The sequence below is a fragment of the Heteronotia binoei genome, chromosome 4 (assembly GCF_032191835.1).
Source record: "Heteronotia binoei isolate CCM8104 ecotype False Entrance Well chromosome 4, APGP_CSIRO_Hbin_v1, whole genome shotgun sequence".
Taxonomy (NCBI): domain Eukaryota; kingdom Metazoa; phylum Chordata; class Lepidosauria; order Squamata; family Gekkonidae; genus Heteronotia; species Heteronotia binoei.
In genome coordinates this window covers 89,527,430-89,545,652 of record NC_083226.1, presented here as the reverse complement: position 1 = coordinate 89,545,652, position 18,223 = coordinate 89,527,430, and positions in this window count along the sequence as shown.

Sequence of the window (18,223 nt, the reverse complement as noted above, 5' to 3'; positions counted from 1 at the left end):
CTCTACCCGTGAGGCCGATGATCGCTCCGTTGAGCAGGTCACGGCCTTCGGGGAGCAGGTAGGGTTGGCCGACCTTTGGCCGATTCCAGCAGCTCATCTCATGCTTTTTCTGCGTTGAGTTGAAAGGTAAGGGGCTGACGGTAAGGACCGTCAGAGCCAAATCGGCTGCACTGGCTTCACCAATAAGGTGAAGGGGTTGCCTGATGCCTCTGACGACTTCAGAATGTGTAAATGTTGGGGGGCCGGGCTTGCGAGCAAGGCCCGCGGCCTGATACATGGCACCCCCCCCCTGCAAATTTTGGCCAGAGGTTTGTTTTTTCTAAATTTGAGGCTGCTTTGTTCCGGGCTGCCGCCATGTCCGCCTTTTTGGCGCGCTTGGAGTCGGCGAGTTGGTGGTCCGCTCGCGCTACGATTGTTCTGGCCTGGCTCTCCATGCTGGAGAGGTTAAAATTGCTGGGGACCCCGCAGCCTTAAGGGTGCGCAGGTCTAAGACTGACCAGAGGCAGCGGGGCGCCACGATTACATTGGGCTGGGCCATGATTGTGACATCTGCCACGTTTTAGCTTTGGCCGAGTTCATTGCCGTGGGGGTGACTATGCCGCCCCCCCCTTTTTTCGGCACGAGTAGGGGCCCCCGTTAACTAAATTCTAATTGGTCCGCGACCAGCCAAGCCTGGACAGGCTTGGGCTGTCGGGATCCTGGTTTGGGACCCATTCACCGTGGATTGGGGCGGCATCAACTGCTGCGGCCATGGGTACCCGGGTCTGGCCATTCAACAGAAGGGTGATGGCGGCCTCCGGCGTACAGGGGCCACGTTCGCCCATGTTGCAGGGCAAGTTGTAGCCTGGCTGGGTTTTAACATTCTTATTTTTCTCCTGTTTTAGGTGCTGTGGTGCAGGGCGAGAGGCGGAGGATACTGATCGCCGGCCACAGCATGGGTTTGGGCCGCCCACCAAGCCCGGCGTTCAAGTTTGGGTTCGCAGTGGGGCTTAGTGGTGGGCGGTCGTTGAGTGGCAGGGCCGTCGGGGCCTCCGCGGGGACGGGCTCCTGCCACTCTTGTTTATGGGGAGGAATGGTCCTCCGCCTCACACCGGCTCATTCACCTGGGAGGCAACGATTTGGGCCTGGTGCAGGGGAGGGCCCTGTCACTTCAGGCAATCGATGACCTCAAGGTGATCCTCTTGTTTATGGGGAGGAATGGTCCTCCGCCTCACTCCTGGCTTATTCACCTGGGAGGCAACGGTTGGGGCCTGGTGCAGGGGAGGGCCCTGTCACTTCAGGCAATCGATGACCTCTAGGTGATCCGGAGCAGGTGGCCCGGGGTGCGGTTACTTGGTCCGCCATTCTTGGACCCCTTGGGGTTGGAGAGAGCCAGGCGGGGCCATCGGAGCGATTGGGAATGCGCTCCGAGGAGGCCTTGGCCTTTTTGTCCACACCCGGCCATCAGGTCGGATCGGGCGGACCTGTACCGGCAGTGCGGAGCCCACCTGTCCGTGTCTGGGAACTGGGCATTGTTGGGCGAGTTACAGCTGGGGCTTCGGCAGGCTTTGGGCCTGCCGGTGGGGCCCAGGGGCCTAAGCTGAGGCTTGGCCCTGGGTTGGCGGGTGTTTAAGTTGGTTTGCAGGTTCCGGTGAGCACCCACGGTTTTCCCTGATTTAGGGAAGTAGTGGGATGGGACAGTAGCGGGGTTCTACGGCCCTCTGCTGTCTTGCCCGCTATCGGGTCACCTCTTCGGGCAGGCCGTCCCTGGGTGGGCGGCCGTGCCGTGGGGTGTAAACCTGGCCGGTGCCGGCCTGGCAGCAGCCGCTTATAGCTGGATGCGGCCGGGGGCAGGGTGGCTCGCCCTTCCAGACAGGGAAGGGTCCTGGGGTGTCTCCCTTGGCCTGTCCGGTAGCTGGCCAGTTTTGCCTCATGCTGTTTAACTCAATAAAGTTGCCCTGTTTCCATCCAACTATGGCGTTGTCTCGTTCTTCCGACTGGGGGGGCAAGAACTGGCTTAATATATCTTTTCAACCTCTTTTCCAAACAAAAATTCCTTTCTAAAGCCCAAATGGATCAGAAAACTTCTTATTGCTTTCCATGGTTTGAGTATTTTCAAATTCGTCATCTTGTTACCAGTCCTCATATTCGGGAAGCTTGTGTTCACCCAGTGATGGATTTTGAATTTTTGCTGTCTTGTCCCAACTTTTCCAAAAACAGCCTTATTTCTAAATTATACCAAATATTGTAACTCTCTCTTCATAAACGTCTACCTTCCTATAGCGCCAAATGGCATAATGACTGTAAACTGCTCTTATCTCCAGAGCAATGGGAACAGATCTGGTCATCAGAAGCACTCCATACCAGCTCTTTAAATATTTTCCAGCAGAACTTTAAATTAATGGTGAGGTGGTATTATACCCCACATCACTTTGCACATATTAATAATCAATTTTCCCCATTCTGCTGGAGAGGTTGTGGACAAGTCACTTCATACCTGCACTGTTGGTGGGAATGCCCTTACGTTATTTCATTTTGGGGCCGCATTACACACTTTATTAATGATATTATCCAAACATCTATTCCTTTGAATCCTGACGTTATTTTAATAATTGGTACAACATTAAGCTGTCTCAGACTAAAATATCTCTAGTAACTGTGCTCTTAACTGCTGCAAAGTCAGTATTAGCTCATTCATGGAAAGATACCAAAGCTTTGACAATTGAATCTTGGCTATCCAAGGTTTGGGACCTTGGATTAATTGTAATTAATGTAATTATGGACAAAATTTCAGCAGGTTTAAATGGAGTTGATCCATATTAAGCTCAACTAAATTTTATAGCTAAGTGGTCCCCTATTCTTAAGAAAATGGACAATGATCCCTTCTACACAGATTTGCTTGCAAAACGCTCCATATATTGCAAAATCTTATTATATTAATCAGTACACTTCTTGTCATCCGTAAATGGGTAACTGTTTTTGTCTTCATGTGTTTTATCATTGCCTACATTGTATACTTCCTTTTTTGTTTGTTAATGATGAAAAAATTAAAAGTTAAAAAAAACACAAGGATAATGGAGCTCCTTCTGCCAGGTTTTTGGCTGACAATAATAAAGCAGAACACTAGAAAATTCAAACCAAAACAACAAAGCAACTGTGTGGCGAACAAATCACTTAATATCTTGAACAAATTTACTTCAATAACCTTCTATACAAAAGTATCTTATGCAATACAAAGTGCCACAAGGCAACACATAAATAATCTCAAAGTCCAAAGAGTCTTGTAAAAACACACTAAGGTGTGGTCAAACCATGATAGTTCCAAACATGAACGGAGCGGTGAAAATATGTTCAGAGGATGACTGTAGCACAGATGGAAAGGAGAGAGAAGGACTGTGCTACAGTCATCCTCTGAACATATTTTCACTGCTCCATTCATGTTTGGAACTATCATGGTTTGACCACACCTTGTTTGAGATTATTTATGTATTGCCTTGTGGCACTTTGTATTGCATAAGATACTTTTGTATAGAAGGTTAGTGAAGTAGATTTGTTCAAGATATTAAGTGATTTGTTTGGCCACACAGTTGCTTTGTTGTTTAGGCTTTTGGCTGAAGCAACAGATCTCGAAATCATTCTGCCTCCCCTGTCTATAGCCCCTTCTCAGTTCCTTGCAGCTTTTTGATATTATTCAGAAACTGGAGTTTTGGGGGCTGTAGAATTCTTAAATCTAGAGACACAATGTCATAGAATCAAATGTCTAGAAATGGAAGTCATTTAGTTTAGCCTGCTACTTAGAGCAAGAAATAAGCAATATATATGACATGAGGCATGAGGCTTTGCTGTTAATTGTTGATAATTTGGTTGGTAATAAATTGTTGTTTTTTTATTCTTTTATCTTTATGGTTTTATGATGTAAACTGCCCCAAGCTCATTTTTGGGGTAGGGCAGGGTATAAATCAAATAAATTAAATGAAAGAAATGAGCATAAGGCATATAGATGACAACTGCTACATACATATAAAAATATATTTTTGATGATTTAAATCCTTTTGTAAATGCTTATCTGTAGACTTACCGCCATTTTCTCCCTTTCTGCTTTGGGAAATAAATTTATTTACACGTACACACACATACACACAGATTTAGAATAGCCTTTAGGTAACCAAATTTAGGGAAACTGGAAATCAGCATGGTCTTCCTTTTATATCATCATCATACCACAAACAAATAAATATGTGTGGGGGCAATACACAGAGGTTGCAGTCCTTGGAACACTTTTCTATAAGTAAACCTCATTGAATCTGTTGTATTGTAAGAGCACTGAATTTCTGTTCAATGTCATGTGATAGTATGAAAAGAACACATTTGTTTGTCATGGGAGAAAAGCTTTAAACGAAAAACTGGAAAGCTGGAAAATATTTCATGATCTATTTTTTTGCCCACTGAACCCAAAGTGTGTGCACACTGTCATGAAGTTTTGTGGTGCTATTCTGTGTATGTGTGTGTCAAGAAGTGTTTTTAATGGCATTTGGAATTTTTATGGTTGTGACTTCTCATGGGGAACAGTCAAAAGTAAACTTACAGAAAAGCCAGGAAGAAAACAGCTACAAGCTGTCAAACATAAAACAGTAACTGGCTGTTGCTATAAGTATTTATAAAACCACAGCTGTCAAATACAAATGTATGAATATAAGATTCATTACAGGATGCATTGCGGTTGACTTCTGTAATAAACAGAAATATCTATACAGTCCTAATAGCTATCAAAAAAGCAAAGATATTATTTGGTGCCAAGATATAGAAAGATTTTTTTTAAAGAACTTAGGCAAGTTGAAATCAATTGCATGCATAACTGAAACCCAGGTTTTATGAAAATACCAATGATTTTCTGAAAAAAGAAGAGTTACTTTAATATCCTGCTTTTCTCTATATCCTAAGGAGTTTCAAAGCTGCTTTCAATCACTTTCCTCTCCCTACAACAGGCACCTAGATGGATCTGAAAGAGCTGAGAGAACTGTGACTGGCCCAAAGTCACCCAGCAGGCTTCATAAGGAGGGGTGGGGAATCAAACCCAGATCTCCAGATTAGCACCCAGCACTCTTAACTACTAGACCAGGGTTTCCCAAATCCCCCCCCCCCCCATGGCCCAGTTATTTTTACACTTCTCCTTCATGGCCCACTAAAATTTGGGGGTGGAGCCAGGAGACTTTGGGGGTGGAGCCGGGAGACAGGAAATGATGTACAAACAAGCCTAAAACTCTTGCAATATTTTGTTTAGAAAAGGAAGGAGAATAGTGGGATTTTGCAGTGCAATTGTAAAAATAAAATATTAAGAAAAAACACAAGGACCACACAGCAGAAAACTAAAAATATAAAATGCTCTCAGCCTGGGAAAACATGAAATGGCAGCCTAGGAAACATGAAATGGCAGGGCATTTAAAGCTTCTCCCCTCTCCATGTCTACTCAGATTAGCAATGGCAAGGAAGGAAGGAGGGAAGGAAGGAGGGAGGGAGGGAAGGAAGGAAGGAAGACGGGGAAAAGACTGACTGACAAAAAGAGAGGGAAGGAAGGAAGGAAGGAAGGAAGGAAGGAAGAAAGAAAGAAAGAAAGAAAGAAAGAAAGAAAGAAAGAAAGAAAGAAAGAAAGAAAGAAAGAAAGAAAGAAAGAAAGAAAGAAAGAAAGAAAGAAAGAAAGAAAGAAAGAAAGAAAGAAAGAAAGAGGAAGGGAGGGAGAGTTGGAAACAAATATAGAAAAAAGAAAAGAGAGAGAGAAAGAAAATAGGAAGGGAGGGAAAGAGTGAAAGAAAGGCAGGACAAAAGGAAGAAAGAGAAAAGAAAGGATAAGAAACGGGAGCAACTCACCTTTAAAACTGCTCACTCTCGGTGGGAAATCTGGCTACGAAGCCCTCAACGCCGGTCCAGTCCCCTGGCCGCTCCCTCACATCGCACCTCCCCACCCCCCCGCCCATCGTGTGCCTCCACGTCTCCTTATCCCTCCCTTCCCTACCTCCGGCAGGTCAGTTTCATTTTGCATAAAGCCTCCCGCCCCGCCTGATGGCCTGATTGCTCGGAAATCGGCGCGGAGCTCATTCCACGCTGGTCTAAGCTGGCGGCAGCTCAAACAGACTGCAGCTGAAAAGGGCACGTGGCTCCTCCCTCCTTCCTCCCCGGCACCTCCTGGATGGGAAGGAAGTGCCAGGGAGGGAGGAGGGAGAAGCCATGCACCCTTTTTGGCCGTGGTCTGTTTGAGCTGCTGCCAGCTTGGCCCAGCATGGCATGAGCTCCGCGTCAATTTCCAAGCGATCGGGCCATCAGGTGGGGTGGGGGGCTTTATGCAAGATGAAACTGACCTGCCTGAGTGAGGAAGAGTGGGTGAAGGAGGCACGGAGGCGCACGACCCGGGGGAGGGAGGCACGGTGCAGGGGGAGAGGCCGCCAGGGGACTTGAGGCCTCGTGGACCGGCATTGAGGGCTCTGCGGCCTGGTGCTGGGTCACGACCCTGCCTTTGAGAAACACTGAACTAGACCATGCTGGTTTTCAGTCATCATAGATTTCATACAGAAACTGAGGGAAATTAAGTCTGGTCAATATTTATTATATTCTTATTTTTATTGTTTTACCAAGATTTCCTCTCTGAAGCCAACCGCACCCTAATAAATAGACATTCCATGGTGTACTTGGGTATATTAGCTGATTGGCTCACTAATTTGGTGTTAATCTTTATTGTGTGTGTGTGTGTGTATGTGAATGCAGAAGCCAAATGCAAACTACTCTTGTAATGGGTCAGCTACAAAAAGGATGCACATTTGTGTAAGTCACCATTTTAACCTTTAAAATATATGAAAATGGGAGCCTAAAATCTACGTTTGTCCAGTGAGCAAGGTACATGTTTACTTTATAGTGGGGTATGTGAAAAGTAACACTAAATATACTGACAAAATTGCCTCTCCATAACCCAGTGTATAGGAGCCCCATGGCACAGAGTGATAAGGGGCAGTACTACAGTCCAAGCTCTCCTCACAACCTGAGTTCAATCCCAGCGGAAGCTGGGTTCAGGTAGCTGGCTCATGGTTGACAAAGCCTTCCATCTTTCCGAGGTCAGTAAAATGAGCACCCAGGTTGCTGGGGGTAAAGTGTAAATGTCTGGGGAAGGCAATGGCAAACCATCCCATAAAAAGTCTGCCATGAAAGTGTTGTGAAAGTAATGTCACCCCAGAGTCAGAAATGACCGTCTTTCCCCATATGAACCCCAGAGAGCACTGAGGTCAGCAGGGAAGAATCTGCTGACTATCCCTGGGCCGAAAGAGGTAAAACTACAGAGTACCTGCACTCGGGCTTTCTCTGTAGTGGTTCCATAGGTGTGCAGCTCCCGGAAGAAATGTGAGCCCTGCAGGACTTTGAACAGTTCCGCAGGGCCTGCAAGACCATCCTTTTTAGGATGGCCAACACCGATTAAAGAGAGAGACTGCTAAGGAAAAAAAAAATTACCATCTGTTTTAATAGCACCAGGATGTCAATTTTATTAATTTTAGAATTTTAATTAAATTGTTAAATTAGTTATTGTTTCGAATATTATTTTACTTAATGTATTGATTTAATGTTGTTAGCCGCCCTGAGCCTGCTTCGGCGGGGAGGGCAGGATACAAATAAAATGATGATGATGATGGTGCTTGGACCTTTACCTTTAACCTTAAGTGTATAGGGGTGGGTATGAACTGACTCATGAACTAAAGTTTGTGACAAATTTCGACTGGTTTGTGATTCATGAACAAAAGTTCATGGCAGGTAAACTTGCATAAACTTTCCACAACTTTTTAATTGGTTCATGGTGATTCATGGCAGTTCATGAATAGATATAAATACTAATGAGGCCCTCCAAAGCTCAAAAGGCACTGCTGGCTGCCAATTGTTATTGTGAGATCAGAATGCTATATATACCCTCAGCTCAGCTCCACACCCCCTCCTCTGTTAGGTGTTATCAGTTAGATAGAGAAGCAGAGAACTTGTTAAAAGCAAAGCATATTGATTTATTCTATAGAGTATCAGGAAACACAGTAAGTAGCACATGTTAGGGTTTATGTTTTAGGTAGACTCAAACCTCTGAGCCACACTGACTGGTTTCACACTATGACCAATTTCGCACTAGGGCTTGTTCTGGGTGGAGAGTCCTTTTGCCCCCGGCACTTCTCTTGGTTTTCGCACAAGCTGCTCCGGAGCTGCAAGTTGGCCCACTGCTTTTCCACGGCAAGCAGAAACCACTTGTAAGAGGATCTTGCTTGCTGTGGAAAAGCGGTGAGCCAACTCGCAGCTTCAGGGCAGCTTGTGCAAAAAACAAGAAAAGCACCAGGAGCAAAGGGGCTCGCCACCCAGAATAAGCCTAGTGCGAAATCAGTCAGTGAAATTGACATGATTTTATCCCATCATGAAAAAAAACAGTTCAGTTTGATCTGTCTCCAGGCTATCAGACAGCCACAGCTGAAGCAGCAGGATCCCAGCAGTGGTCTGTGGTTGCCCATTCACACTGCTAGCATACCTCAACCACGGACCTGCTGCAGAAAGTGTTGTTTTTAAAAAGTCTCCCAGTGTGTGCACTCAAGCAGATAAGCGCACAAGCGCTCCTCAGAGAGGGGATGGGGGGGGGAACCCTGACTGTGGTGGAAACGGCTTGGCTCAATCACACACCTCTTCAGCTTATGAGTCGCACCAGGGCATTCAGACAGCAGCCAATAATGTGACCTTAATGCGATTTAGGAAGATACTACCGGGATTATCCAGATAGCTTTTTTAATGTGGATGGAACGTGTCTGGAGACAGGGTGGGAATGTGGATGGGACGTGTCTGGAGACAGGGTGGAAATGGGTGTGGCTCAGAGGGCAAATGTGCTTGTGTGATCATGTGCTTTTAATCCGAATGGGAGGTGGGGCTAGGTCGGGCGAAATCTCTTGTGTGAAACCACCCACTGTTTCTCTGCTCATGCCAAGCAGAGGTACTTAACTACAGTGTGCCTCTGCTAAGAACTCACATTTTATTCCCTCCCACACCTCCTTTTTGTGAACAGATCTCTCCTGGTAGGGTTTGGCTGTTAGGTGGACTCAGGGCTACCCAGTATTAACACCTTCTCACCACAGGCTCAGCATTCTGAGAAGAAGGTGTGAGAAGATATCAAGATTGGTGGATTAAATTTTGGAGGCAGTTGCATTCCATTATGAATGTATCCTGCTAACAGTGGAGACTGAACACGTTTATTTGAGGATCATCAGCTCTTGAAAAAGAGAGTCTTTAAAATTGCTTTTATCGATTGCCCATTTGGTTCTTGGATCTTTGTTCTTCAGATGTCTTGTTACCTTCAAGCAAATCTGGGTGGAGTGAACTCTTAAAACCACAGACAGATTTACTTTGAAGATATCTTACACTTTATTGACTGAGTAGACTCTAATGCAAGGACTTTATAGATATTTTTCAGTCATTTGGAATGGACCATACTGTATTTTTATTGTAATGGATTGAGATGTAGTGTTTGTGATTTGTATATATTTAATAGGCATATACCATGCTTAGACCTTTTGTATTTATATTTAGTTTATTATTTTCATTATGTAGCATTTTTTCATGGTAGTTGGCTTTGTTTTAAACTGTGCCTCTTACTGTGTTTCCTGATACTCTATAGGTGCCAACATGCTGGCAATGGTGAAGGCTGTGTTCCTCAAAGGCATCATCTGCCCAGCACACATGCTTCACCTGATGGTGAAGGATGCTGTTCTGCTTTAGGCAGGTGCTGCCGATGTTAACTTTCCTGGGGGCAACTTCTTGGGGGGGGGGCATAACTCAAATCCTTGAAGTCTAATTTGCACATAACTTGGAGGGCATGTAGAGGAGCATCAGGGGGAGGTTCCCTGTAACTTTGATGTTTTTAGCTTACATTGGGTCCATTCAATACACTCTTGAAACTCCTGAACTTGCAGCTGTCATTTCTCCAGAAAGCAATTTCCTGGAGGCATCTTCTTTGGGGAGCTGTAACTTGGACTCCATCAGTCCAGTCCTCACCAAGCCTGAAGGGCAAGTAGAGGGGAGTCATTCAGAGATTTCCCTGTGTGTTTGGTGTCTCTAGCATACAGGGTAGGGACTGTTCTACTGCATCACAAACTTTACAAACTGAACAGATTTGTTTGGGCACACCCTGAAATCACAAACCAATACAAACTGCATTATCTGTTTTTGTGCCCATCCTATCTGTGTATGTCTTACAAATATCAGAAATCAGCATTCCTGTTCATTCATTTCTTGCCACTCCTCCCTTCTCTTCCTCCTGTCTTTGCATCCTTCATAATTTCTTCCCTTCCCATCCCCATGCACTTACTGAATTTATGGGCTGCTGCTACAACTGCAGTGGCTAGGCAGGCTTGTGGTAGTGTTCTTGTCAGCCAACCAATCAGGCAATATACCCAACTGCACAATGGAATATCTAGTTCTGAGGGTGCCTAACATGTTTGGAAACAGTACCCAAATCCCATGGGAATGAGATTAATTCCCTACTTGCCTACCAGGTCAACTGACTAACTAGTTGGCCACCAGTTTGTCCAACACCAGAGGGTTACAGCAAGCCCATCCAGCTGCATCTGTTTCCACCAGCAGACTAAATGGAATGGGTAGGGAGAATGAAAGGAGATAGAGGAAGCATGCTGTGCTCAAATGGGAACAAAAACAAATGTAGTACTTCTGATAACATACACAATAACTATTACAAAAAATAATGGGACATTTGGAACAAAGATGCGTATGGGAACAAAAACATTTGTTGGTTTATTTATACCCCATCCACCCCATGGGAACCCAAAATGGCTTATAGTATTGTTCTTCCCCTCCCCCACACCAAATTTATTCACACAACCATGGCCATGTGAAGTAGACTAGTCTGCGATAGTGTCTGGCCCAAAACCACTCACTAAGCTTTCAAGGCAGAGTTGTGATCTAAATCTCTGTCTCCTGGTTCCTAGACCAATACTCTAACCACTACACCTCATCTCTAGAAAATATAATGTCCTACATTAGATCTCTCGCCTGGGAAAACCTAGAGGCTTGTGACCTGTTTGCATTTAGTATACCGGCAACTGGAGCAAGATATTTTTTCATTGCATTCACATCATTTGCATTGTTTTTTTACAGATAATTTGCAAAGTAAATAATAAAAGGAAAACTGTATTAGTCATAGCTCTCCAGTGCATACCCACTGAGTGTTCAGGGCTATGAAAATATATAATGCTGACAGAGCAGTGGACATGATCTTCTGGGCCCTTACAATATAAGCAGAGCCTGATGAGTCAGAGCAATTGTTCATCTAGACTAGTATCCCAGTTGCCACAGTTGCAAGCCTGATGCCCCAGAAGACCTAACAAGTGAGGGTACAGATGCCAAAATTTCTCCCTATTGATGTCTCTTCCCCAACAACTAATATTCAGAGTTATGTTACCTCTGAACATAGGGCTTCAATTTAGCCATGATGGCTATTAGTCACTGATGAACCTATTCTTCATGAATGTGTCTATTCTTTTTTTTCAAAGCTACCTATGCCAGTGGCTGTCACTGCATCCCACAGGCAGGCCATACTTTATGCAAATAAATGCTTTCTTTCCTTCTGGAATGTGACCCTAGCCATATGACATTCTCTCTGAATTCTGCCCCCCCCCCCCATATCTCCCTGCTCATGACTAGGGATGTGGGGGAAAAAATGGTGGTACACGGATTTGGAGATATATGGGGGGGGGGATACAGAATCCCATATATTTCTGAATTCTGTAGTCGGAATAGCTGCATATACGGTAGAAGCACGGCTATTTCCGAATATACGGCCCCATTATACCCTATGGGCTATTGAAATCAATGGCAAATAGGGTATATTTGAAGCCGCTTGGAGGAAAGGGGGTTTGAGGGAGAGCCCCCAAATTTGCAGGGGACCTACAGGGGACTCTCCCCTACAAACCCTCCAAGTCCCAAAAAGATTGGGGCAGGGGGTCCAATTCCTGGGGCACCCAAAGCCAAACCTAACTTCACACCAGAGAATCTCTATAGGACCCAAATGCACTATATACATCTATCTACTCTATGAACCCTGCCACACAAAACACAATCTGCTCAAGGTCTGCAGACCTGACTGCAGCAAACCCAGATGCCAGTTCTCCAGCCCTCCCCCAAAGAATGCGGGGAGAGCTGGCCAAGCATGCTGGCTCTGGGTCTCTCACCCAGGTGCCAGCTTCCCTGCCACAGAACACACAATCTACAGATGCCAGCTCTCCAGCCCTGCCCCAAACAACACAAGAGAAGCAGTGGACCGCACCTAGCTCCACATCATTCTGTATCTGACACAAAGCAAGAAGCATTTAGACTTACCTTGAGTGATGGATGGTTGGCTGGTCTAGGCTCTTTTACGTTACCCAGGGTGCACCACGAGGAGGCGAGCCAGAATTGCACCCCAAATGAGGAAGATCACTGGGAGGGCCTCAGATTGTGTGAGAGGAAGGCAACCATTCCTTCTCTCTCAGCTCAGCAGCAGCACACCAGCTATCACTGTCCCATAAGAGGGACCTCAGCATTGGTATGGCTGCTGGCTGCCTGTCATCATCACTGGCACCTCCCTCTTTCCTCCTCCTGCCCCTAGTCTATTATTAGTGGAGGAGCATTTTACAACCACCTCCCAAGCATGGGCCAAGAGAGGATGCAGGCACAAGTAGGTGCTCACTTCATTCACTCTCAAAGTCTACGTTCGATGAGCCAAACAGAGGCAAGTTGACCTTCAGGAAGACCAACTGCTAAACTGTCCAGGGTTGCAGGCAATTATGATGTGGGCAGACAATGTCGCCCATATGCGAAAAGACGCACTCGCTCTGCACGCTCGTCGGTGGGCATGAGAGGAACGCCTTGGCCACAGAGGAGAGGGCTGGCCAGACCTCCTCCTTCGTGACCCAGTAGTCCAAAGGAGACATTTCCTGCGGCTCGAGGGGCTCCAAAAGATAGTCCCTCACCATCGCAGCACCTGTCTTCGCTCTCGGTGCCCTACCGCTCCTAGAGGGGCCAACAACCCGCCTGATGAGTGTCATCTCAGGACTCTTTGTGTCGTGAGTCTGGTGGGAAACACTGCCTAGCTGGAGAGGTTGGGGATGAACAACAGCAGTGGAAGTGGCAGATGAGCTGCTTCCACCCCTCTCCTCCTCAACTACCAGCACTGGGCCCTTCCTGACTCTGGAACGCTCGACCTTCTGGGAGAGCTCATCTCACCAGCAATCAAGCTCGTTGGCCCACTTGGCGACTGTGCCCTTAAGGCGTGGGCCTAACATGGTCGCCATCATGTAGACCTTATATTGGGTGAAAGTCTGAAAGCGGGCCTCAAGCCCTTCCTGCAGCCTAACAACCAGGGCGCGCACCGCTGGAAGAGCATCTGCATGGCCTTGAGCTGGCACTAGAAATGAGGCCAGGTCCTCACGTGCCATCTGGACCATGGGGATGACCAGTGCGATGCTCGCCGTGTCAGACGAGAGCATTTCTGCGTGGGTCTTGAAGGGCCCAAGAACCTCCACAGTCTGAGAAATGACCATCCAATCCTCTTGGGTGAGATGGTTCTCATCCCGAAAGACCCTCATCTCAGAGACAAAGGCATCCAGGGCTGCTCTCTGCTCCACCATGCGCTCCAGCATGGCACAGGTGGAGTTCCAGCGTGTGCTGACATTACCGATCAGGCAGTGCCCTGGCACGTCTGTCAGTGTCTGTTTCTCATGCAGCCGATACGAGTCCATATTGCTGCGTGAGAAGTGACCCGTGATGTGCCGACACTTCTGGAGCAGAAGTTGGTACTCATGGGTCGTGGCTAAATACCAACAATTTTTGCTTTTCACCTGGCTCAATGCATCCTTAACCACGAGGTGGAGAAGGTGGGCCACGCAAAGAAGGTGCTTTAAGCCCTCACACTGGACAGCCGCCTTGATGTTGGAGCCACTCTCAGTCACCACAAAGCCCATGGCGACGTCCCCGCTGCCTACCCAGCCCTCTAACTGCCGTGAGAGGACGGCTCTGAGAGTGTCCGCCGTGTGCGGTGCATCGACTGCTTTGGCATGCAGCAAGGCCCAGCGATAGCCAGCCTAGTGGCCCTGACCCTGCCTGCCACTACTGCTGCCACCCCCACCTCCACACTGCACTGCCCCCAGCTCTCTGGGTTGCCACCAATGCGCAGTCAGGGAGAGATACCCCTTGAATGCATGTTGGGAGCTCCAGATATCTGAGGTGAAATGAACAGTCCCCCCGGCAGCACCACAGATCTGGTCGCCATGAAAACAGCTGGCACAATGGTCCTGCTAATGGTGGTTCTCGCAGGAACTTTGTACCAGGGTGCCAGGTACTCAAGCAACCCTAGCACCCCAGGATTTTCGATCACTGAAAATGGAAGCCCATGGGCGATCAACCTTGCAATGTTCCAGGCAATCACCCTCCTGCCATACCTGATTCCCCCTCTTGGCACACAGGTGCGTCCCCCACCAAACATCTCAGGCAGAGATGCCTGTTGTCCCTGTACTCCCACAGAACACTCCTGGAAAGCGGAGGTAGTTGCGATGGGACGGACCTTTTGGCTGGGTCATGTTAGCCGCTTGGGCACAACAGCACCAGCCTGCTTCTCCCCCTTCAGAAGCACCCCCAGGTGGTGCTTCCGCAGGTGATTCTTCATCCCCCCCAAAGTCAGGTGGGCAGGGTCCCACCCACGACTGATCCGGGCCCTGCACAGCTGGCACTGCGCATAGCGTGGATCCTCCATAAGTTGGAAATGCTTCCAGACTTTGGAGGTGAACGGATGCCAAAACTGACTGGCAGCTTGGGTGTCTGGAGCCAACTCCTTTGAGGTGCTGAGGGCAGACACATTGTGTCTCGGGGTGGCAGGAGAGGCTGGCCGCCAGGAAAAAGTGGGCAGAGATGGAGGCACCTCATGTATCTCCATCTCTTCCCCCTCCACCCCATGCGGCCTCCACTCCTGGTCATCCCCTGAAGGACTGCTGGTGCCTGAAGAAACTGAAGAAAGGGGCTGGTCCTCCTCAACCAACTTCTCCTCCAGCTCCTGCACAACACTCTGCACCCTCCTTGGGGTGATCATTTTGGACAGAAAACTGTCCCCAAAGCTCATCTCCAAGGAAGGCTGCTCTTGCTGCCCCTCCTCCAGCTGCTGAGGCTGAGCGACATCAGCTGGAGGAAAGACTGCCTGAGCAGCAGACCCCTGCTCAGTGCCAGCACCTACTGGCACCTCTGCTGAGGGCACCCCAGCAGCAGCCTCGATGAAGGGCCCAAGACGGGCCTTCTTCTTCATCACACTCCGACCAGAGGTCAGAGTGCTGGAAGGTGGCTGTGGAGTGGCCCCACGCACAGGTGGGGGGAGACTTGTGTCCTTCCCCTCCCCCTCCCCTCCACCCCTCTAGTCTTCTCCTTGGCCTTTCCCCCAGGGCCCCTATTCTGTTGCCTGTCACTCATGTCACCCTTGGCCACTCTCACACAACCTAAACTGAGAGTGGGGTTTTTTTTACAAACCTAACTCACTGCAGTGTACTCTGAACCAACAGGGTGGCCCTGACCCTCCCTTTTAAAGAACCCTCCCACCAAAACTTGTTTGTTTGTTTTTTTGGTCCCTAACCTGTCCCTCTTTGGGTTGGGGTAGTAGTAGTCTGGTAAAGTTAAGAACATAAGAACATAAGAGAAGCCATGTTGGATCAGGCCAACGGCCCATCAAGTCCAACACTCTGTGTCACACAGTGGCAAAAAATTTTATATACACACATACACTGTGGCTAATAGCCACTGATGGACCTGTGCTCCATATATTTATCTAAACCCTTCTTGAAGGTGGCTATACTTGTGGCCGCCACCACCTCCTGTGGCAGTGAATTCCACATGTTAATCACCCTTTGGGTGAAGAAGTACTTCCTTTTATCCGTTTTAACCTTTCTGCTCAGCAATTTCATCGAATGCCCACGAGTTCTTGTATTGTGAGAAAGGGAGAAAAGTACTTCTTTCTCTACTTTCTCCATCCCATGCATTATCTTGTAAACCTTTTTACACCTTGTAAAAGTTTAGGAGACTAGGTGATCCTGCCTCTACCGGGCTACAGTTTTTAAAAGGCTACCTTGAGATGAAGGCAATCCTTGTTATATCCTTCTAGTTAAACTTCTCCTAACTAGATCCTGGGACAAACCTGATTTCCTTGCAAACTAGAAATCAGGTGTCCCCTATAACTTGAGAGCAGCTGTGGTTTACCCCATGGAAATCTAAGGATGCACCAGCTTTCAGTGGCTGAAAGTAAGATACACTGCAACCCTAGTCTCTTTAAAAAGGAGCCTGATGTGGCCTAGTAGTCATGCTGCCTTTTATGAGAAACCTAAAATCTTTTTAAATCACCCCTATCTGGCCTACTTGAATTTTGAAAAGAGATAAAGCCCTAAACTGTACTAAACTGTTTTTTTTTTTTAATTTCAAAAAACACAATCCCTAAAAACACAAACCCTTATTAGTGGGGCAGCCTATTTAGTGGCCCTAGCCAAACTGAAAGCACACTCAGACTCCAAAAATAACTCTATAAAAACATGAAGGTGACCCAGCCCACACAGCCCACACACACCCTCACCAACCCCCACACCAACCAGAGGTAATTTAAAAAAACCAAAACGTGAAAGAAAGAGACTTAACTTTTAACCCACCCCCCACCCCCTCCAAAAAACCAGCACAATCAGAAAAGGCCAAGCAACTCAACTGTTAAAGAAGTGGCCTTTTCACCAATAAGAAACCTCAGGCCAAATCCGTCAACAACACCCCCCCCCCCCAAAAAAAAAACCAGAACCAGGGAAAGGGACAACAGGAGAAGGCCAAGAAACTCAACTGTTAAAAAAGTGGTCTTTTCACCAATAAGAAACCTCAGGCCAAATCAGCCAACAACCTCCCCCCCCCCCCAAAACCAGAACCAGGAAAAGGGGGACAACAGGACAGGAGGATGCAAAACCTGCAGCAATAGAGAATAGATCCAAACAGAAGGCCAACACAAACTCAACTGTTAAAAAGTGGCCTTTTAAACAATGAAAATTAGGCCAAACAGCACCCCCCCCCCCCAAGAACCAGAAGAGAAAAGGAACAGCAGCACAACACAGCAGCAACAAATCAAACACAGAATCCTTTTAAAACAGTAAAAAACTTAACTTTTAACAATACAGGAACTTTACCAACCCCTCCCCCCCCCAAAAAAAAATCTTCACCCTAACCCCAAGAAATCCAAGCCACCCAAATCAGGAAAAGTAAAAGGACACTGCACTTTTAAAAGTCCTTTCACTAAAGTAAGATATGGGCAAATTGGCAAAAAAAAACCCACCCCAGACCCCCTCCCCCAGCAGAACCCCCTAACCCCAAATAAGCTACCCACCAGGGTAAAGGGACTCTGAGTCTTAAAAAGTCTTTTTACCTACTAAAATAAAAACAAGAACCCCAAGACTGTCTTACCTTAGATGTCTTCTCTACTCCAGGCAAGTCTGGTAAGGCTGAGAGAGAGCAGCAGCAGCTGAGGCCAAGGGCCAGCACAGCACAATCTCTCTCACACACCAACACACACCAACACAGCAGCAATGGAGGAGTCCAGCCAGGCAGACTCCTCTGCCCTACAGAGAGCAGTTTCAAAAAATAGCACTGCTCTGTGATTGGCCAGACAACAGTGCTTACTTGGATACCCAAGTAAGCAAAAGATCAAAAGAACAACAATGTTGCTGATGGCTGGGGGATCAGCTACACAACAGCCCTGCAAAGCACGCATTTGCAATGCATTTTGCAAATGCATGCTTTGGATTGGCTGCTGGGGCTCCTCTTCCCCCTCTCCCCCTCCATGATCCCAGGGAGGCTATGGGAGAGGCGGGAAAAGGCTACCAAAGGCGGGAAAGGAGGCAAGCAGCTCCCCTGAGGCTGCAGAAGCCCCTTTCCCACTTTTTCCATGGATTTCCGTATACTTCCGAATATCTATACGGAAGTATACGGGGAGCCATACTTGGCTCCCGCATAATAGGCCCCAATTGGATTCGGCTGTATGCGATTCCGTATACAGCCAAATCAGGGGTGATTCGGCGGTTGATTCGGTTCAGCCGAACCGAATGCACACCCCTACTCACGACCTGAGTTCAATCCCTGCAGAAGCTGTGTTGAGGTAGCCGGCTCCAGGTTGACTCAGCCTTCCATCCTTCTGAAG